The 23,699-nt window shown below is 39.3% G+C and overlaps 1 protein-coding gene and 1 pseudogene across 6 annotated transcripts in view; both read left to right on the top strand.

Moving 5' to 3' along the window:
• NCKAP5 (NCK associated protein 5) overlaps nucleotides 1-23,699 on the top strand; it is a 967,526-nt gene that overhangs the window by 230,385 nt on the left and 713,442 nt on the right. The gene's annotated exons all lie outside the window — the stretch shown is intronic.
• Nucleotides 1,894-3,888, top strand: LOC141567897 (N-acetyllactosaminide alpha-1,3-galactosyltransferase pseudogene; annotated as a pseudogene).

The following is a 23,699-nucleotide window of genomic DNA, read 5'->3' as shown; positions in this document are numbered from 1 at the left end:
ATATAGTGGCCTTCCTCTTAAGATTTATTCTGCCATTAATCCTAAAATCAGGTAGCTCTCAGTAGACCTCAGCAATACAATAATTCATTAATGGATCTATTTCAGCTCTACGTGTCATTCAGCTTGGTAAGTGAGCAATTTAGAACTTCTGCTGAATATCAAAGCAGATAACTAGGAATGGAACCATATTGGGTGGTAAATATGTATGAGCTAATTTCCCTGTTAAGTTTGAAGGGTAAAAAGAGCAAAATGTAGTTAGTGGGCTCTTATTTATCCATCCAATGGGGACAGAGTACATACAATCTAAAATCATAAAACTAAACATTAGACAAGTGGCACTTTATCCTATCTGCTGATTGACTAGTAAAGGAAAAATGAACTGATGTGAGTTTCATGTTTTCTCCTTTTCTGTGTAAGTCTTATTCTTTCATGTACTTTCTAGTGTTTTAAATGATGAAACAGACATAATTCTGCACTCAATATTTGAAGCAAAAAAAAGTTTATTCTATATAGACCTATGCACATTTGAATAATATTTCGTATAAAAGTGATTCCTAATGAAAATGTAAGGTTCACATTCCTGACGATATATGTTAGATACTCATTATTACATATTTGTAGCTCTGTGTGCCTTTAGAAAGTCAATAACAGAGGCCAACTGGGCCATTCCACTTTTGGAGGATTCCAGTGCATTAAAGAATGTACAGATGCCAAACAGGAAAACTGTGCTGCATTTAAAAATTTTCCATTGAACAACTAATGTTAAATCATTCATGTAGTATTTTTTCAATATTTACAGTGTCTCTCACCATCCATAAGTATAGTTTCACTTGGAGATAACACAAGAACTCTAAATGTGAAGCTATTGATGGAGAGGGGAACTAGATTAAATGACCCCCAGCTCCTCTGTGATAAGGCCCTAGAGGACCCCTATAAAAATGTCCTTACATAAGCTAGGGAGACAAATTGTCAGTCCATGAAGCCTTGGGCTTTGCTTAGACTCACATCTCAATATGACAGAAATGTGCAAATGTACATGGAATCTGGCCTTGTGAGGAAAAACTCTAAGAGAATTCTCCCTTAGTCAGATGCCAAGTGCTGCAGTGGCTGTTGACCAGGCCTTTGTGTTATTCTTCTTCTCATGTGCTTAGCACTCGAGAGGAAAAAACGCAGATCTACAGAAAGTTCCAGCAAAGCTGGCACAGTCCATAACAAGCCAAAGATGAAATACATGTATATTTAGATTTCATAAGGCAGGAAATGACTCCAGTTTTCCTTAGGTGAAGTTTATGGTAGTCATAGGAAGCCATTTTAATTATTTTCCAATTTGACATCTATGTTGCAGATGAAATTCTCTGTAGGCCAGCCGATAATTTCCCCATCTCAATTTAACAACATTGATGAACTGGCCATTTAAATAGGTTGTGCCTGTGTTCTCAGATCCTGAGTTGTGTTTTTTTCCCCTCAAACCAGCCTCCTCTTTGGCCCATCAGTCCCTTCCCTTGCAATGCTTGTTGTATCCAGGAATGATTTTTTTTCATAAATTTTCTGAAGGAGAACAAATAACAATAACCAAAAGATTGTATTTCCCTGAGGTGGGCTTATTTTCCCCTGCGGTAGGTTTATCAGAGGTGACACTGAGAAGCTAAAGGACTCGGTGTGCCATTGTGGATTTAGAAGGTATGCATGGTGTGTGGATAGAGACTGGGCCACGTCCCATTCCATATTCCATCTGTTTTGATCTGACGACAGCCAAAGTTGCAGTGGCCCTTCTGCTTCTCACTGGCTCTGCACGTCTGAAATGTCTAGATGCCTAGTTCATAATGTTACTCACATTTTAAAATTGACCTTGATGCTTAGGATATGGCCTTCTAAAATTGTGGGGAGGGCGAGATGGGAACTTTCATGGGAGCAAGGAGCTTTGCTCTTACTGTTGAACTCCATGGTTAACACTAGCTCCCTCTCCTCTGCCCTGGCAACTAGTAGTTTTCACTAATCCAATAAATGTGACTCTAGCTAGTACCTGTCTGTACCTAGTCCAGTGGCAATGGATGGGCCCATTCCAACCTCAAAAAGTTCTCTTTAACTCTGTTTGTTTAGCTTAAACTGAGCAAATCTTTGCTGATGCTCATGGAGCTCAGAATTTTTAAGGTAGCTACCCAGCATGGCTGCGTATATCAGTAGAGCTCATAACAGATTTATTGGCTGCAGTGTGAGGAAACAGAGGCCTGACATCAAGACTGACAAGAGGGAATGATGAGGAAAGAACATACATGCTCACACACTAATTTAAGAAAAGGAAAAGGGACACAATCCTGTTTAGTTTTTGTCCTAGCACAATTGTCAGAAGTTTCAAGGATATCATTTTCTTCCTACAACCAATGATTTCGTAGAGCATGGAAAAAATTGGAAAAAGAATTTGGATTGAGTTACATGCTTAATTAAAAAACAAACAAACAAACAAACAACAACAACAACGAAACAGGGTGGAGTGCTGGGCAGCCCTCCGGAGCGCAGGCGGTACACCCCACCCGGCTCAGGTGGAGGCTGCGCGATTACTGTACTGACAGCCAAGGGCGCTGCTGAGGCCGGGAGTAGAGGGGACGTCCAGCCCCGAGTGAGCCCAGCTTCTGCAGATCAGGAGTTGGACCACAGAACCTTCCCTTCCTCCCAGCCCTTCCTCCTTCTGCAGAACGAAGCTCAATAGAACTTTGTGGTTTTGCCTTTTACTGAGGGGAAAGAAGCAGATGATGAGGAGAACATAATGTCGAAAGAAAAGTGATTCTGTCAATGCTGGTTGTCTCAACTGTAATTGTATTTCGGGAATATATCGACAGCCCAGAAGGCTCTTTCCTGTGGATGTATCACTCAAAAAACTTAGAACTTGATGTCAACGGCAGTCAGAAAGGCTGGTGGTTTCTGAGGTGGTTTAAGAATGGAACCCACAATCACCAAGGGGAAGAAGATACAGACAAAGACAAGGGACAACAGAAGGAAGACAATGAACAGGAGCTTCAGCTGTCAGACTGGTTTCATCCACAGAAATGCCCAGGGGTTGTGACAGTGACCGGATGGAAGGCGCCAGTTGTGTGGGAAGGCACTGACAACAGAGCCATCTTAGAAAATTACTGTGACAAACAGGAAATTACCATGGGTTAGGCGGGTTTTGCTACCGGAAGGTACATTGCGCATTACTTGGAGGAGCTCTTAATATCTGCGAACAGGCACTTCATGGCTGGCCACAAAGTCCTGTTTTACATCACAGTGGAACGACGTGTCCAGGTTGCCTTTGATAGAGTTCGGTCCTCTGGGTTCCTTCAGAGTGTTTGAGATCCAGCCTCAGAAGAGGGGGCAGGACATCAGCATGACATGAAGACCTTTGGGGAGCACATTCTGACTGACATCCAGCACGAGGTCAACTTCCTCTTCTTCATGGATGTGGGCCAGCTCTTCCAGGACACCTTTGGGGTAGAGACGTTGGGCCAGTCGTGGCTCAGCTTCAGGCCTGGTGGTACAAGGTACATCCTAACAAGCTATCAGAGGCAGAAGGCATCCACAGCATGAGAGGCGGAAGGCATCCACAGCATACATTCCGTTGGGCCAGGAGGATTTTTATTACCATGGGGCCGTTTTTGGAGGAACCCCCATTCAGGTCCTAAACATCACCAGGAATGCTTCAAGGGACTCCTCCAGGACAAGAAAAATGACAGAGAAACCAGGTGGCATGATGAAAGCCACCTAAACAAGTATGTCCTTCTCAACAAACCCACTAAAATCTTATCCCCAGAGTATTGCTGGGATTATCATGTAGGCCTGCCTTCAGGTATTAAGACTGTCAAGATAGCTTGGCAGACAAAAGAATATTATTTGGTTAGAAATAAAATCTGACTTTAGATTGTGCCAGTAGCTTTTTGAATTTGAGAGGATTATTCTGGCTACTATCTCAGAAAAGTAATACTTAAATTTAACTTTAAAAAAAATTAATGGAACACTAACCCAGCAAGTACAATCTATTCCTCCTTGTAACTTTGAGCCTTGTGGTATGGGAGAATGAACCTATGGTAATCAGGTGTGCATTCCCAGTGATTTTGTGTCTATTCATGGTTTGGGGGAAAAACTATCAGCTGAACCAGCCTCCCAATTTTTTTTTCTTAAATTTTTTTTTTGGGGGGGTCACAGGCAAAGGAAAAACCAGGAACACTCTGCATATGCCAGATAATGTACTATAGGAAAGGGTGCTAATGGAAGTGTTCGGCAACAAGATACAATTGTGGGGAGTTCCCCTGATTTCAGTATTTTCTTGTCTTTGCTGAGTCTGCAGCAACACAAACTTGCTTTGCAGCAGAACTCTTATTGAGGACACAGTTTACCTTGGCAATCCTCGAGTGGTTTCAATAGCAGATTGCTTCTGGCCATTTGTAGTCCATGTGCTTTTCTCTCTGAGTATTGTTGGGCTTCTTGTGGAAGATTGGTGGAGATTCTCAGTGGATATCATGAATGTTTAGAGTCACAGGGAATCTGAATGGGCCAGCAAGTGCTCAGGAAGTGAAAATAAAGCCTCAAAGTGAGTTTGCCATTAAATAGCGAAGAGAGAGTAGAAAGAGTGGGAGCAGTGCCACCTCAGAGGAAGTGGGGTTGGCGCTTAAATGCAGCATGGCTCCAGGTGTTGAATGGGAGGAGGACAATGTAGATTGTCTCCAGCCTCCTCCATCCCATGACAACCAGAGCAGGGGGGGACTTGAATGAAGATGCTTCTTGTTTTGCCCACATCACATTCAGTCTGCCAGATTCTGCAACTTGTGTCTTCAAATCCTGGCCAGAGGAGATGGATGGTGTTAGAGAAGACAAAGGCCTGCAGTGGACTGAAGAGGCATTTCCCACACCTGGGCCTCATGACAATCTGTTATTAGCAAGTCCCACTGCCACCTGCTCCAACCCTCAGGGTCCCTCAGCCTATCATGGCCCACTTGGAGGGCTGACATCACGGGGTAGATTGGAGGAAAAGCCCTCCCTTCAACTTACCTCCATTTCTGCCTGTCCTACCTGCAGTACTGGGGTGTAACAGCCAGATCCATTTGATAAAATGGCTAATTGATTTTATATCAGAAGGAGGGGGTGGCAATGGGAGACCCAGTCCTCGTGACTGAACAGCTTAACATTCAAGTCCCTTCTCTAAGAGAAGTTATGAAATCCTCTTATTATTTAAACTTAAGCAATTCAGTGTAAAGGAAGTTAGGAGGCAACATTTACATATATGTGCAGGTGTGTTTATATTTTGCTTGTGTCCCAGTTTAGGTGAATTTTTTCCATTTTTAAGTGATTTGTTTGAAGAACCATTGCCCTGGCTTGATGTTCAGTACAATGGGTTTCTCTGATAAAATGAAAAGTACATTTTCTCCACCGTTGCATGGTGCCTTCTACTTTTCACTTCTTGCCAAAAAATATCACAACCCAGCAAAACAAAACCAAACCAAGAAAAACCTTGCGGAAGCGTACTTTGTTAAAGAGAAAGAAGTCATGTGTCAGGACTCTCGCTTCTCTGTAACTCACCTTTTCTGGGATCCATTCTGGAGTAGGAGAAGTTAATGGTTTAAGTCCTAAACCAAAGAAATGATCTATCCTGAAAGAATATAGCAAAGGGCTGATATTTACTTTCTAGAGAATCTTGATTTTTAAAAAATATTCATTTAAATTTAAATCCCAAATGGACTAACCAAAGATCTCATTAACAGTCATTCTTAAACATTAAAAAATATCCCTGATTTACAATTAAATAAATAATTTTCTCAATTAAAAAAAAAAAAAAGCCGAGGGGGAGAAACTGGCCATTTAAGGATGGACTTTTGCATTTCTTTTTTTCAGATTACACAAATGAATGCTATTACTGGACTTAATGAGTTGCCTCACACTCCTTCCCACTTGTCCACTCATGAATGTTATTTTTGATGTATATTGATTGTTCTGAATGAAATACTTTGCATAAGATTTCGTTCCTTTAAGGTATCTAAACAGTGATTAATTTAAAATGTGTCTTCTCATCTTAAATATTTTATACTCGTCTTTGAGCCAGCTGTAGGAACCTTAGAAAGCATGCTATTTTGAAATACGGAGATTAAGGCAACATTGCCTGTCTGCCTTGGATGTGGCATAAGTGTTTCTGTGAACATCTCTTCCCTTCACGTCATTGGGAAAGAATTGTCAGTGGCAGCATTTGATATCTGACCAAGGGAAGAAGTGACTCTTTAAGGTCATAGTTTAGCTTTGGCTCTACACACCCTAGAGGCCATTATCTTAAAATGATACAAATTAAGTTATAAAATGGAAAGATGATTACATGATTAAAGGAGGTTAATAAATATCATTGAAATCTTAGCCTCAATGAGGCCACCAGAAACTACTTAATCCAATTTCCCCTGGCTCCAGGAAGGCCACATGGGGATAACTTTGTCAGACAGAATCTCTCTTCTCATCATAACTCTCTGAAGAAGTCAAGTCCCCTTTTTGTATGAACTATGGTGTAGCTTTGTCCTGAATAAACACATCTTCTTTCCTGGGGTTTCTTTGCTACCAGTGTTGCTCATTAGAGATGAAGCTCATAACTGTGGAGTAGTTATGGAAGAAACTGGTTGGACAATTCAGGAATTGAAATACAAAGATCTCATTACACTAATGACACTTATCCAACTGTCCCCTCACTAGATGCTTAATTTAGTAAGCATTTATATGGCTGCTGAGAAAAATGTGGTTAAATTTGTGGAGCTGCCATCTTTGGGGGCTGTTAAATTTTCCTCTACTTCAGAATATCTAGGAAATACATACTTCTGTTAAAAAAAAACAAAAAGGTCCGATTAAAAACAGTGTTTGCTTTATCCAACCTGTTCTTATTAATGGAAAAGCAACTTAAGACTAATCTATTACTGATTTTGTGTCAGAAGCCTTCTTCAAATTCACTAATAATAAGGCTATTATATTAAATAGGAACTGTGTACACCTGCAAATAAGAGATCTTAAATATAATGACTTAATGAAGAAAGGATTTATTTTTGTCCTGTGTGACATGATGACATGAGTTCAGGAGGAGGCAATCCAGACTTTATGTTGGTGACTCCTGGATATTATCAGAGACCTATACTCCTTTTATCTTCAGTCCCAATATTCCTATCATTTAGCTTCCATTTGCCAGGTCCTCCAAGGCCGCCTTAGGTCTCAACACAGTCAACACGAAGCCTAGGCAGGAAGAAGAGGGAGAGGGGAAGACAAAAGGGCTCCTGCCAATTCAGACCCCTATAAAGAGTTTTCCTGGAGCCCTTGCACAATGGCAATGCCTTCAGTTTACATTCCCATAGTTACCCCTGTCCTCAAGCAAGCCTAAGACTTGTCCTTTTTGGTTGGGTACATTGCTCCCCTTCCAATATTCGGGTTTTGTTAGTGAACCATAAACGGATTGATGAGGAGTTCCAGTCAACGTGGTGGATTAGGAAACGCTGTGCTTGTCTCTCTGACGACCACATCAGAATTACAACTATACAAAAACAATCATTGAGAATTGCCTGACGTCTAGCTGAAAAGAAGTTCTATAACTAAGGATATAAAGAAGAAGAAACCATATTAAGACTGGTAGGAGGGTTGGAGACCCTGATGGATATGGCCCACACCCACATGTGGCGGCTGAAAATCAGGAGGACTATCTCTGCTGTGCTGGTCCCACCTGAGGAGCAAGTGGTTCCAACCCCACATTAGTCTCCCCATCCCAGGGCTCCAGTGCCAGAAAGAGAAGTCCCCATAACTTCTGGCTGTGAAAACCAGCAGAGATTGTGGCTGAGTGAGATGTAAGGCTGCTGGAGCCCCAGATGATCCTCTTACATGGCCCATAAATGAACTTACTCACTAACAGACTCACTTGCTCTGAGCTCCAGCTCTCAGGCAGCAGCATGAAAGGTGCCAGAGACATATAGGGGAGGAATTCAATTGTCTGGCTGCAGGGTGAGGGCTGGAGGGGCAGCTTTCTCCCAGACAGAAGTGCTGACAGAAGCCATTGGTCCTTTGTTAAACCCTCCCCGCTCCCCGCATCCTGTGTGCAGATGTAGGCAGGCACCATATCTGAGTCTCCATTGACCTGGCTAACAGTGTTCACTCCATTCCCACCCACCCCCATGATTCCCAACTTATGGGCCCACTCAAGCCTCTTCCAGTGGCTTTTCCGTACAAATAACCTATCTTGGCTCATGCTGTAGACTTTCCTAAAATCTCTCAAACATTCACGAACCCCAAACAAGCAGCATCTGGCCTCAACATGTCCCATACCTCTTGCTAAGCAGCTCAAAACCTTGCACTAGTGGCAGCTGGCCTCAGTTATCAGATCAGCCTCTCCAAAGCACCTTCAAGCCCAGCACAAATGACAACCAGCTTCAGATCACTCTGTAGCTCATACCAAGTGGTAACAGGCAGTGGCTGACCTTGGCTTAGACCAGAGCCCCTCCCAGAGGTCCCAGAACCAACACACCAGTTGGCCAGCTTTAGACCACACCAGAGCACCACCCAACAACCTCTACAAAGACACACTGCACAGACACTAGAGCCATGCTAAAGGGAATCCTGCTTCATAGGGCCAGCCTCTGTACAATAGCTCCTCCACTGCAGTCACAGGCAGTCCTCATAACCAATCAGCCTGAGGGTCAATCCCTTCCATTGATGTACAAACATCAACTAAGTCTCAACTACAACAGGAAGGCACAAACAGCCCACACAAGGGCACAACTCAAACACCTGGCTCAGGTGACCAGGGAGAGAATGCCACTGGGCCCCACAGGACACCTATTATATAAGGCACGGCCACTCTACTAAGATGGGGAGACATAGCAGCCCTATCTAACACATAGAAACAAACACAGGGAGGCAGCCAAAATGAGGAGACAAAGAAATATGTCCCAAATAGGAGAACAGAACAAAGATCCAGAAAAAGAACTAAACAAAATGGAGATAAGTCCCTGATTTTAGCTTGTACTACAGGGCAACAGTAATCAAAACAGCATGGTATTGGCAGAAAAACAGACATGTAGATCAATGGAATAGAATTGAGAACCCAGAAATAAACCCCCATAAATACGGACAGATAATTTTTGACAAAGAAGCAAAAAACATACAATGGAGGAAAGACAGCCTCTTCAACAAATGATGCTGGGAGAATTGGAAAGCCACGTGCAAAATAATGAAACTGGACTGCTATCTGTCACCATGTACCAAATTAATTCAAAATGGATCAAAGACTTAAGCATAAGACCTGACACAATAAACTGCATAGAAGAAAACATAGGTACTAAACTTATGGACCTTGGGTTCAAAGAACATTTTATGAATTTGACTCCAAAGGCAAGGGAAGTAAAAGCTAAAATAAACGAATGGGACTATATGAAACTTAAAAGCTTCTGCACAGCAAAAGAAACCATTGACAAAATAAAGAGGCAACCAAGTGAAAGGGAGAAGATTTTTGCAAACAGTGCCTCCGATAAGGGGCTAGTATCCAAAATATACAAGGAACTCATGCAACTCAACAACAAAAAAACAAACAACCCAATTGAAAAATGGGCAGAGGACCTGAAGATACATTTCTCCAAAGAGGACATACAAATGGCAAATAGACATATGAAAAAATGCTCAACATCACTAATCATCAGAGAAATGCAAATAAAAACCACAATGAGATATCACCTCACCCCAGTCAGAATGGCTATCATCAACAAGACAAATAGTAACAAGTGTTGGAGAGGCCGTGGAGAAAAAGGAACCCTCATACACTGTTGGTGAGAATGCTGACTGGTGCAGCCGCTATGGAATGCAGTGTGGAGGGTCCTCAAAAAATTATGAATAGAATTACTGAATGACCCAGCAATCCAACTCCTAGGTATCTACCCAAAAAATCTGAAAACATTTATCCATAAAGACAAGTGTGCTCCAATGTTCATTGCAGCTTTATTTATGGTGGCCAAGACATGGAAACAACCAAAATGTCCTTCGATAGATGAATGGATAAAGAAGTTGTGGTATATATATACAATGGAATACTATTTGGCGGTAAGAAAAGATGCAATAGGACCATTTGGACAACATGGATGGATCTTGAGAATATAATGCTAAGCGAAATAAGTCAGACAGAAAAAGCAGAGAACCATGTGATTTCACTGATATGTGGTATATAAACCAAAAACAACAAAAGAACAAGGCAAACAAATGAGAAACAAAAACTCATAGACACAGACAATAGTTTAGTGGTTACCAGAGGGTAAGGGGGGAGGGGGTGGTAGATGAGGGTAAAGGAGATCAAATATATGGTGATGAAAGGAGAACTGACTCTGGGTGGTGAACACACAATGGGATTTATAGATGATGTAATACAGAATTGTACACCTGAAATCTATGTAACTTTACTAACAATTGTCACCCCAATAAACTTTAATTAAAAAAAAAGAAGGAAATAAAAAATGGAGATAAGCAATCTACCAGATAAAGAGTTCAAAACACTGGTAATGTGGAATGATCTCAGTGAGAACTTCAACAGAGAGATAGGAAACATAAAAATGGAGATAGAAAACATGAAAAAGAGCCAGTCAGAAATGAAGAATGCAATAATTAAAATGAAGAATACATTAGAGGGTATCAACAGTAGAACAGGTGAAACAGAAGATCAAATCAGCAATTTGGAAGACATAGTAGCAGAAAATACCAAATCAGAACAACAATAAAGAAAAAAAAATCCACAAAAATGGAGAGTTTATGAGCCTTTGGGACAACATCAAGCACATTAACATGTGCATCATAGGGGTACTAGGAGAAGTGAGAGAGAGCAAGCAATTGAAAACCTATGTGAAGAAAAAAAAATGTTGTAAAAGTCCCCTAATCTGGTGAAACAAATAGACATACAAACCCAGGAAGTGCAGAGACTCCCAAACAAGATGAACCCAAAGAGGCCCACACCAAGACACATCGTAATTAGAATGCCAAAGATTAAAGGCAAATAAAGAATCTTAAAAGCAGCAAGAGAAAAGCATTTAGTTACTTAAAAGGGAGCTCCCATAAGATTGCAAGCTGCTTTCTCAACAGAAACTTTGCAGGCCAGAAGGGATTGGCATGAAATATTCAAAGTGATGAAAATAAATGGCCTATAACCTAGATTACTCACCAAAGCTATCATTTGGCATCAAAGGATACATATAGAGTTTCCCAGACAAGACAAAGCTAAAGTTCATCACCACCAGACCAGTGGTGTAAGATAAGTTAAAGATACTTTTTTAAGAAGAAGAAGGAAAAAAAAAAGATTAAAAATATGGATAATAAAATGGCAATAACTACATCTGTATCAAGAATTACTTTAAAAGTGGATAGATTAAATGCTTCAATCAAAAGACTTAGGATGGCTGAATGGATGAGAAAACAAGACCCTTACATGTGCTGTCTACCAGAGACTCATTTCAGATTGAAAGACACACAAAGACCGAAAGTAAAAGGATGGAAAAAGATATTTCATGAAGATGGAAAGAAACAAACAAAAAGCTGGAGTGGCAGTACTTAGACAAAATAGACTTTAAAACAAAGGCTACAACAAGAGACAAGGACCCAATAATCCCACTTCTGGGTACTTATCTGAAGAAACCCAAAACACTTATTTGAAAAGACATCTGCATCCATATGTTCATTGCAGCATTGTTTACAATGGCCAAGGTATGGAGGCTACCTGGGGGTCCATTGATAGATGAATGGATAAAGAAGAGGTGGTACATATATACAATGGGATATTATTCATCCATAAAAAAGAATGAAATCTTGCCATGTGCAACAACATGGGTGGAGGGGCAGCCAATTAGCTCAGTTGGTTAGAGCAGATGCTGATAACACCAAGGTTGCCGGTTTGGCTGGTTTGTTTCCCGCATGGGCCCCTGGTGAGCTGCGCCCTCCTTTAGCAACATGGATGTCCTTGAGGGTATTGTACTGAATGGTGCAAGACAGAGAAAGACAAATGTCATATGATTCACTTATATGTGGAATCTAGAGAACAGGATAAATGAACAAACAAAACAGAAATAAGCTCATAGATACAGAGAGCATTTTGATGGTTGCCAGACTGTGTGTGTGTGCGGTGGGGGGGGGGGTGAAAAGGGGGAGGAGATTAAGAAGTACAAATTGGTAGTTACAAAATAGTCATGGGGCTGTAAAATACAGCATAGGGAATCTAGTCAATAATATGACAATAACTACCATGTTTCCCTGAAAATAAGACCTAACTAGAAAATAAGCCCTAGCTTGATTTTTCAGGATAACATCCCCTGAACATAAGCCCGAATGCATGTTTTGGAGCAAAAATTAATATAAGACCCAGTCTTATTTTCAGGGAAACACAGTATGTATGGTGTCAGATGCTTACCGGCTTTATCAGCATGATTGCTTCATAAGTTATATCAATGTCTAATCCTTGTGCTGTACACCTGGAACTAATATAATATTGTATGTCAACTATAATTGAAAAAAAATGTATATGTATGTATGTATATTTATTTATCTTAAAAAAGGAATGATGAAAATTTCACAGGAAACTCCCATTCTCTGCCACAGGTTTCATCCTTAATTTTTGTTTGTGGCAGGCCCTCACCTGGGATCACCAAGCAATGATTTAATTGCTCATAAAACAATAAATTTCCAGAGAATCAAACAATGGTTGATCCACCACTGCTCAAGAGATACAGAGCCTGGGTATTTATTCATTTTGGTACTGTTGGATATAGTGAACTTCAACTTCTGAGCTCCTGTGATTGAGAAAATTAGTGACCTTGTGTTTTTCCCTTGACTGATTTTTCTGGTGGATTTATTTACATCCAACCATGGCTGATGTAAGGCTTAATGCTTGTGAGATCTTAATTTGGCAGCTATTTGATTATCAGGATTTCAAACATTAAAAAGAGATTTATGATAACTTGGTTTCTCAAAGTGCAAAGACTTTTTCACGGAGGGGCCTTTATGCCCTTGTTTCATATTATCCATTTTTTTTCCCCTCAGGTGGTAAAAGTGGTGGAAAGAACATTTAGATATGAAGGCATCTTAGCTTCTAATCAGTACATGAGCCAGCAGTTAAATCCATGAAAGAAAGAAAAGGACCAAATGGGGATATATCCTCATATAGAACATTCTAGATATAATTACTCCATAGGTAGAACTTCTTAATGGATGTAATATGTAGGCCCACTGGTGAAAGAGTGTGGTGATTAATGTGGAGTAATAATGAAGACATTGGAAAATTTGTCTCATGAAAGTCTCCATTTGTCTATAATAAAGCCTGAAAGAGGGAAAAGCCGTAATTTTAGTATTCATAAAGGCATATAAAAAATTGACTTTGATTTAGAGAAGATGAAATGGATGTGAAGTGTATTGACATGTATCATGTTAGACTTTACAAAAAAGTATCTTAATTGTCAAGATTTTAAGATAGTATAATCATACCAAGAAAAATTGTGGAGCCTTGCTCTTTGGACTGTCTTTTCAGTATTGCTTGAAACAAATCCAGGCTTGATTAAAATTTTGTGACTGGTAGAAAACTTTGTTTCATCCAGTATTTTCACAAAGATTCTTATCTAAATCATCTTGAGATATTTTTTGAAAACTGACACATAGAGTTGGGTGAATTTGATGCAGAATATCTTAGTTTTCAAATAATTACTGTTAAATCTTTGAAAGTACTGTCTACAGATCTGGGATTGTTTTCATGGCTTTATTACTTCCTTTGATTGCTGCTGACCGAGTGCAGTTCAATGGATATAAATATCTCGTTAGTCATATTTCTCAGAGAAAATATGTTTATACCTTTCTCTTTGAACTCCATAAGAAAGGTCCTTTTGAAAATTGCTATTTGAACTTTCTATCGGCCCCAAATGGAAACTATTGCATTTAAAATCTGAAGGAATCTGCTCTATTAAAAAATGTTTCCATCCAAGCTCACCAAAGGTAAGTATCATGGTACATATTTGCTCAATTCAGACCCTTCGGGTACCATTATGAGCATCTGTCCAGATGTTTTGTCTCTGTGATAGGTCACATCCTAGTTTCCATTTTCGATTGAGTCCCAGAATCAAAAGACTATCTTGGGTTGTGCAAATAGTCTTTATAACTCTAGGTAAAATGTTTTGACCTATTAAAGAAAAGACAGAAAAGAAAAGAATCCCTGAAAGTATGTGCACCCACACAACCTGTTTATCCAGACAGCCTTGAAATTGTGAACTATCTATAGAATGTAGAAATGTTGATACTTAACTGGGCTTCATTGGTATGACAGGTGTGATTATTCTGATAATCTCAACCATGTTTAAAGCACTTCAATTCCTTTAGAAGCTGAGATCTGAATTGCTGAACAGACTCTTTTCTTGGACAGATAAGGGCTTGAGTTTACAAATGTTGTTTGATATACAATGTTGATAGCCAGTGTTGACACAAATGAATGTTTAATAAATATTGCATGGTTTGACATGAGTATGAGTAATATGTCATCTCAACAACACTTAGAACACTGTTACAGGTTTCCAAAGTGTTTCTACATTTTCTGAAGTCATGTCCCTGATAACCTAATTCAGGTAACCAACACAGTATTTGTCAATATCTTCAGAATGTTGAGGTATAATTCTTTACCAAATTCTGATTTTGAAGTCAGCAATGCTTTGCATATGGTAATCACCCAGAGGGTTAATTCTATTTAACTTATATTATCCAGTGTGCATACCTTGCTCTCCAAAAGCCAAATTCTCTTTTTTAATGAGTTTATAAGAGAAATTCGAACAATATTAGCTGAATTTCTTAGTTTCTTATCATAGGTGCCTAGTTTTTTTGAATTCTGGTCATTAAAAATGAACATGTATTGTCCCTTTTACTGATTTGCAACTGCCGACTAACATAAAAACAATTTAATTAACAGAAACTATTGCTGTTTTTCAGATATTAAAGTAAATTAAAAATATATGATAAATTCTAACATGTACGAGTAAATGACTGATTTGGAAATGATTAGAAGTGGTTCTCAAAACTTGACACTTTCTCCTAGGTCGTGTACTTATTTTCAACTTTATTTTTTATAATTTATCATCAATACGTTTCTAATTATGAACAAAATATATTTGCTCATTATAAATATATCCATAAGTGTTAAAAGAAAGAAAACTCACCCAACATTTTGGCCAGCCTGTCTGCTTTCCTTCCTTTCTTCTCATCATCTGTCCATCTGTCCAATCATTCATTTATTAGAGATCATGCCAGGTATATAATCTTTAATTTTTCTGTTTTCGTGAACACTATCTTATCCATGTTTTCATTATAAAATGTTAACAAACATTTTTACTGGCCACATTATATTCCATTGAATGAATAAATCTTATTTTATCAATTTCCAACTGAACGTTTTTCTTTCTTTTTTTGTTTTCATTATTTTAAATAGCAGAGAATATCTTGTACATAGGGATTTGCCACGTATATTACTAATGTCTTTGAAAATTTTATTGTAAGTGAAGTTATTTGATCAATGTTGTATAAAATATTTTCTTCAGTGTTTTTAAATTAGGTGGGATTTTTCATCTGTTAAAATTATTGCAGTTCATTTTAAAACTCTTGGTTGGTTTAAGGAGATGGAAGATTCCAGTGTTTTTTATCCTGTGCTTCTATAGTGTCTTGAAATCAATAGATAATAAATTTATTTCGATAATCTTTGCTCTGAAGACTTTCTAATTATCATGTTTTCTGATAAAGGTGATCTGATAAGTAGGAAAAATCAACATACATTGTTCAATTTAACAGATCTACCTTTAGAATTAGGTGATGGAGATAATAAAATACTTTAAGTTCTTTTGTTTTATTATAAAATGGAAACTATTTCTTTATTCATTACTGGATGATTTATTGGGGATTTTAGATCCTTCTTGTTTTGTATGTAAATTCACTTATTCAACAATGAATTTATTTATGAAGCAATGCTAGGAACAGGAGGAAAAACATGAAGGAGAGAGGATTCCTCAATATCTAGTGAGATAAAGAAATGTAGTCTTGTCTTTTTTCATCTGACTTATTTCACTTCATGTGATACTCCCAAGATCCATCCATGTTGTTGTAAATGGCAATATTTTATCATTGTTTATGGACAAGTAGTATTCAATTATGTCTTTGTACTGCATCTTCTTTAACCATTCATCAATCGAAGGACACTTGGGTTGCTTCCGTGGCTTGGCCATTGTAAATAATGCTGCAGTGAACATAGGGTACATAATTCTTTACAAATAAGTGTTTTCAGGTTTGCCAGGTATACACCTAGAAGAGGGGTTGCAAGAACCGCATAATTTCACACATATGTGGTATGTAAAAGAGAAAGCAACAAATGAATAAACAAAACAAACAAACTCATAGACACAGACAATAGTATGGTGGTTACCAGAGGTGGAGAGGGGTAGGGAGGAGAATAAAGAGGGTAAAGAGGGTAAAATATATAGTGACAGAAGGAAACTGGCATGGTGAGCATACAATGCAATATACAGATGGTGTATTATAACATTTTACACCTGAAGCTTATATAATATTATTAACTTACATTGCTCCAATAAATTTAATTTTAAAAAGGGATTTATTCTACTAAATTGTGGTAAGTTGAAAAGTAGCAACTTCAAATATGAGGGAATGGCAGCACAGTGGAAAGGTGCAAGGGCTATGCAAGGGAGGACTTGGGGCTGGGAATTCACAATGAGAGCATGTAAAAACGTGTTCACTTTGATTCCTCTTCCTGCATGTTTCACAGTCTAATTCCTGATGTTTCAGTCTTGTTCTCAATGGATTGACAGATTGATTTCACACTGCTTCCTCTGATTGCCTTTCTGTCATGTCAACATCCTACATTTTAGAAATTGTTAATGAGGGGCCATTTGGGAGGATTGTATCCGGGCAGGGAATGCATCCGCTGGCCCCACCTCCTCCTCTCCATCTCTGTGCCACTTAGATGCATGATTAGGAGTGACACTTCCTAGTGAGGTTCGGTGACAGTTTCTTCAATATATTATATATACCTTTCTTCATTCCATATTACCAGCCATAGGCCTAAATTTATAGCATATGTATTCTCCATCAATGGATTTCTTTCTTGGCTACATATTCCTTTTAGTCTGAGCTTTCCCTTATCCCATGAGCTTTCACGTAAACTACCTATAGAAAGGTTATTACAAGAGACAAAGGAGGACCCTGTCATTCCACTTCTAGGTGTCTGAAGAAACCCAAAACACTAATTCAAAAAGACATGTGTACCCCTATGTTCATGGCAGCATTATTCACAATAGTCAGTATATGGAAGAACCTAAGTGTCTATCAATTTATTAGTGGAGAAAGAAGAGGTAGTACATATATACAATGGGATATTTTTCAGCCATAAAATGAATGAAATCTTGCCATCTGCAATAACGTGGATGGACCTAGAAGGTATGATGTTAAATAAAATAAGTCAGACAGAAAAAGACAAATACCAGATGATCTCCTTATATGTAGAATTAAAAAACAGAATAAATGAACAAACAAAACAGAAACAGACTCATAGATACAGAGAACAAACTGATGGTTGCGAGGTAGGCAGGGGTTTTGGGGAATGGATGAAAAAGATAAAGGGATTAATAAGCAAAAAGTGGCAGTTGCAAAATAATCACGGGGATGTAAAGTATGGCCTGGGGAATATTGTCAATAGTAATAAGCATGTACGGTGTCAGATGGGTACTAGACTTATTGGGTTGATCACTTCGTAAGTTATATAAATGTCTAATCACTATGTTGTACACCTGAAACTAGTATAATATTGTATATCAACTGTAATTGAAAATTTGAAAAATTGTTTAACAAAAAAAGAACTAGTAGTTGTTTTCCCAGGCACTGAGCCTCTCCCAGTAGGCTGCATGTTACAGTTTGGTTCTTCAAATGGTGCCTTGTCCTGGGAACAGGGATGCCCTTCAGTGTGTCCTGGACTTGCATAAATGGGAAACAGTTCTCTCAAGGAGGGGAGGTTGCATTCTACATGGTGTTGTTTTTGAGCCAAGCATTATTATTTTTGGCCAGTTGGTCGTTTTCTTCTCAGTCTCAGAGAATTGAAATATTAATGTAGTGGAATGAGCTGGGTAGCTGTTTCAGGGGACTCATTTGCTCAATCACCTGTCCTAAAGAATGCTAAATAGAATCCTTTCTTTTCTATGAATTTTTTTCCTCTCTAAATATGCTGGTGCAGTTCACATGCAGCCCCCATTATTCAGTGTGTGTGTGTAACTGTGGAGTGTGAGGGGAGACCACCCACAATTCTATTATAAAAGGGAGTAGTGCCTATCACTCATTTGGGTCAAGGAGACTTGTCCTCAGTGGTACCTCTTAGTCAAGTGCCAAGTGGCAAAACCATATAGCTGCTTTAGTGCAGAAGAAGTCAAAGTCATAATTCATTTTCAGGCCCAGGTCTCTAAGATTGTGGGGTTACCTGGCATTAGCACAAGCAATGCTGATCATCTGGTTGACTGGTACTGATATGGTCACTCTCTCTGCTCTGCTATCTGGGAAAGTTTCATTCGAAAAATCAATGTGTTCTCAGTGAAGTGGATATGTTACCTTAGTGGGGGGCAAAGTGTGCTGTGCCTTTGAGTACTTGTCACATGGTTGTGGTGGCATTCCAGGAAAAAAGATCCATTAACAGACAGACAAGATATCACAACTCACTCTTCAGCAGAAAATGCCTTGCCTTTCCCTGATGTAATTGATTACTGGAAAGGATATTCATGTACAACTGAGGTATAAGCTTTCTGATATCTGCACATGAGGAGATCCTGGCCCAGTTCACTGAAATTTTGGCCGTCAATTTCTTTATAACAGAAATGTGGAGAAAGGTGAGGTGAGAGCTGCTTTCCAGGGAATTTGCTTTACCTTAATTGAGTGCTGCTGATGAACAGGACGTAGTGAAATCCATGACCATAACATTAGAGTGAAGGATGGCTTCTGGGTCTTACTTAAGTATTCCTGGTTAGGCTCTGCAGACTGCAACATTTCCTGCTTGCTCAGGGAGTAACCCCCCTGACAGGGAACAATCTACAAAGAGCATATTCATATTGCAGATAGAGTCTATGATAGAACATTAATATACCATAGTTAAGACTAAGACAACACAAAAGACAAGGAAAGAGGAAAGAAGAAATAGATATTATATATACCTTCCAGGTTGCAGGTGGACATGAATTGGGGAGAGGAGGGGAGGGCAGAGACTCTATTTAACCCAGCACACACAGATGGAGTAATACCTTAGTACATTTTTCTCTATCTTATTTTTTGGCAGAACATTCTTTTGGTTTTAGCATGTGGAAAGCTTTCACAAGGTTTCTCATTTTCCCCTTGTGGAAAAGGTGGGGAAATGTGGTCTGGATGTTAATACATGTGGTGGATTAGATCTTGGTTGAGTTATTGCCTCCAATGGGAGATTGATGTCAACCAGAAGGTTTCCGTGGCCTGCTACACACTTCTTTATATGGCCCTGGGGCTGTTCAACTTTTTGGTCAATGGTGAGTGAAGATAATAGAATCATATATTTCCCATTTGAGAATAGCACATGGTCGAATTTTTCAAAGTTTCAGCCAAAGAAAGATATTAAAGGATAAAGAAAGATGAAAAATGATATTTAATAGAAGTAAATGTGAAGTTTGACATGATTCTAAAATCAACTGTACAGTTAGAGCATCAGAGTTGTATTTGCCCAGTAGCTATGTGTACTTAAAGAGCTCCTGGTCATCTCAATGTGAAAAGGTAATGTGTGAACCTAAGGCTACATTGATGGAATGAGGGAGGCCCTTATTTTCCTCTATATTGGGCTGGTCAAATTATACTGAAAATAATTGTGTTCAATGGAGGTTACCAAATATTAAAAGAAATTGGATGGATGTTTTGGAATGTATTCAGAGAAGAATGGCCAAGAGAGAAAATGACTCAAGACGACATTACTTGAAAAATGGTTGGAACTTGGAATGTTAGCCTGAAGAACAGATGGGAGGAATCAGACTGAACAATTCAGCTTTTTTTTTTTTTTTTTTTTTAATCTTCGAATATCATTATTTTGTCTGTGAGGAAGAGGGATTCAACTTTAGCCTGTATTGCTCCACATGGCCAACTTTGGACAAATCAGTGAATGTTTCTGGGAGGTATATGTTTGATGCTCTTATGAAAAGACCTCCTTGCTGAGATTCGTGGCTTGCCTGACAGATGGTGAGTTCCTAGAGCTGAAGGTGCTCAAGCATAGGTGCACACCAATTTGACAGGGGGTTGTCATGGCAATTCAAACAGTCTATGGAAATTGTGCTATTGGGCCTCTAAGAGTCCTTATGTCTCTGAGTTTTATAACTTCTTTTGAAAGAAAATGCTGTTAAACGCTGTGAAATTTGGCGTAATGATGGTAATTATAAATTTTAACCTTCCTTTATGGTTCAAATCAATATGGCCTGTAAAAGAGAAAAGATGATAAAGTCAAGTGGATACAATCCATGATTTCAACTTTGACATGAAATCCATTTCAGATTGGCCTATAGATCTTGGAGAGTGTACAGTTTGGAAGTTGAAAAGTCACATTAAGAGGAATTGCTGTGTCGTAGGGAAAACCACTACATTTCATTGTTTACAGAATTCTCAAGGTTAGAAGGAACCTATTTCAAATTTTAGAGGTATCTGGGTTTAGTATTTCTATCTTTGGGTGAACATATATTCCCTGTGATCTATAAAATGCCATTCAAATACTTTGATAATTTCCCCTTATTCTAATATATCATAAAATTTCTTTACATATTCTGAGTATAAAATAAATTACTTCCAATCATTTTTGCCAAAGGCACAAGGGTGCTGAATCTTCAGGCTAAAGTTGAAGAAAACAGGAACAAAAGCCAGTGGCAGAAATTCAGTTTCTGATACACGTAAGATGAAAATTAATAGCCATTTGGGGACCATTGATTCATTTATTCGTTCATTGATCCACCAAAGACTTATAGAGCAGCTACTCTGTGAGAGGCAACAGGAATGTAAAGTGGCACCAAAACCCTCCTTCATCTTGCACTTTCAGTCTAGTAGGGAGAAATCATTTTATATAGTATTATCCATGCTCTTCTGGAGGCATTTACAGAGCGCATGGAACTATCAAAGGGCATCAAATCCACGATGGGGAAAAAAAGGCCACTAAGAACAGTCTATATCTTTGCTCATGTGAACGTCTTGCCTGTGTCTGTGTAAACAAAGGGGAAAGATGGTTAGAAAGATTAAGAAGCACAGAGAATAAAAGGCTATAACAGCTACAGAAATTTGGGTTCCTCTGTTATCAATAGGCTTCCATAAAGGGGAAAAATTCTTTACGGAAAAGCTGCCCAAACATGCACGTCTAGGCAGAGCTCAATTTGCAGCCTTTGGAGAAATCTTGGAGAAAATCGAATCAAGCATTTACATGTGCTACTTTTGTTTTAGATTTAGCACGGCTTTCCTCTTGACTGCTCAGGGTAAACAATTGGATTACTTGACATGACTTTATACAGACTGGATTAGTTAAATTTGGACTTGTTCTTCTCCCAAGTCAATGAAATGGCATGAGCTTCCCCATGCCAGAATAGTTCAGAGGTTTGATTTGTGGTAAAGAGTTTCCGGAAGTTTACAAATTGTGTCCTCCGCCCACCCCCACCCCCTTTTTCCCAAAATAAACATCAAACCTCTTATTGGTAAGAATGCTGACAAAGGGCAGGATAAATTCAGCAGAAGAATGATATTTGTTTTCATTTCAGAAGTTAACATAATCAAAATCTTATGGAGGAAAAAGTTAGAAGTATAAATTTAAAGTATATGAACGGACTTAAGACACTGATCTGCCAACCCATCTCTGCTTTATTCTGTTGCGGTGTCTGTTGCTTTGTGTTGGCCTGTCTATAATATGTGTAACAGGTGTGTTTGCTTTAGTCTGATAAGTATTTTCAGTGGTGAGCACAGGGCTGTATAAGCCAAATGTCCCACACATGTGGACAGATGATTGGAATTACTGTATGCGGAACCCTATCTCAGCAGAGTATAAAATAAATTACTGGCTACTCTGTAAAGTACCAAGATGAGGGCCACAGATAGTGGTGCAATACGACACTGCCCTGTGACTGTGAGTTTTCCTCTCTTTCAAATAAAGAAACAGACTTTGAAAATAAGTTATTAAACAGATTAACTCTGGGTTTATTACTTAATTTACACAAGAAGACTATTTTACTAAAAGCATGAGTTCAGGGACCTTGTAGTTTATCTCTGAATTCTACATGTGTCAGCAAAAGATGGAGTTTTCTCATAAATAATGAGCTTCTCCGGGGTCTAGGACCATTTGTTTACATGCCACTAGTGGCGTGGCTGCAGGGAGGGCAGCGAGTGGATGGTAGGTGGGGTTGGAGTGCAGAATTCCAGTACAAGAGTGTCTCCATATTGGTGCTCCTCACCATGAAGGCATGGACTTTATCCACACCCCATACAGACCCACCAGCTCCACTTCACCAGGGGCCCTTGCTTGGTTGCCTCTTGGCCTAACTGATCTTCCACATTTCATAGTATTGCGATTATGCTTGAAATTCCCCCAGTGGTCTTCCTTCATTGACTGCACTATTGGTCTCTTTCTCTGGTTCCTCTTCCTTTTCACCCAGTAATTATCTACCGTTCCAAGTTGTGTTCTCCGTCTTCTCTCCCATCTCTGCTCCTCCTTCCCCCTTGCTCTGCATTCTGTCCCCTTCCCGCCTTCACTTCTCACTGCCTTGCCCTGCCCCTCGCCTCTCTCGCTAGGTCGTCTCATCCCCTCCGCAAGTCCAGCTGTTACCTTTGCACAGATGCCTCCCAGATGTGCACCTTCAGCTTCGGTTATGCTTCTGAGCTTGAGTTTGACCTCCTTATTAGGCATCTTTATCTGGTAGTTGCAGGGATATATAAGCCATGCTCAGAATGAAGCTCATGTTAGAGAGGTAGCAGAGCTCGGTGGTCAAGGGCTTAGATTTTGGAGCCAGGCTACTTGGGTCCACCTCTTTCCTGTCTTCCTCGCTTAGTAGCTGGGTGATGTTTACCTCAGTGTCTTCATCATCAAAATAGGTATAATGATATTACCTAGCTCAAACAGTTGTGGTAGAAATTATATGAGTTATTACACATAAAAGGCTTAGAGATGCCTGGTACAGAGTAAGTATGTAAGTACTTGTTAGCTATATTCATTGTTTTTATTTCCTTTATCCTTCAAAGTCTCCAGGCTCCTGAAAGCTTCCCTTCTTTAAAATCAGATATATTTACAGTATCAACCTATCTTCTACTTGCTCAACTTGAACCACAGGACTTCCATTCTCTCACCTTCAACCTTCTCACCTTCACCTTCTCTCACCTTCTCACCTTCAGAGTAGAAGGTGAGACTCCACTCTCTCACCTTCAACCTTCTATAAATCGTTAAGCCTTTTAGATTTTCTAATTATGTTTCTCATCTCTCTGCCCTTTCTTTTTTCTCCATTTCCTATGATCACTGTGTTAATTCTTCCTTGGACACCTGGGAGAGCTTCCTACATTGGGTTCTGCACTTGTTCGGTCCTTGCCTCCTCTCATTGTAGGTCTGTTTTGCATTAAGACAAGGCTAGTTTTCCTGACACACTAACCTA

Source organism: Rhinolophus sinicus, chromosome 17 (assembly GCF_057876585.1).
Source record: "Rhinolophus sinicus isolate RSI-liver-muscle chromosome 17, RSI-T2T, whole genome shotgun sequence".
Classification (NCBI taxonomy): domain Eukaryota; kingdom Metazoa; phylum Chordata; class Mammalia; order Chiroptera; family Rhinolophidae; genus Rhinolophus; species Rhinolophus sinicus.
The sequence above is the reverse complement of the archived record's forward strand: the minus strand, read 5'-3'. Positions and strand labels throughout refer to the sequence as shown.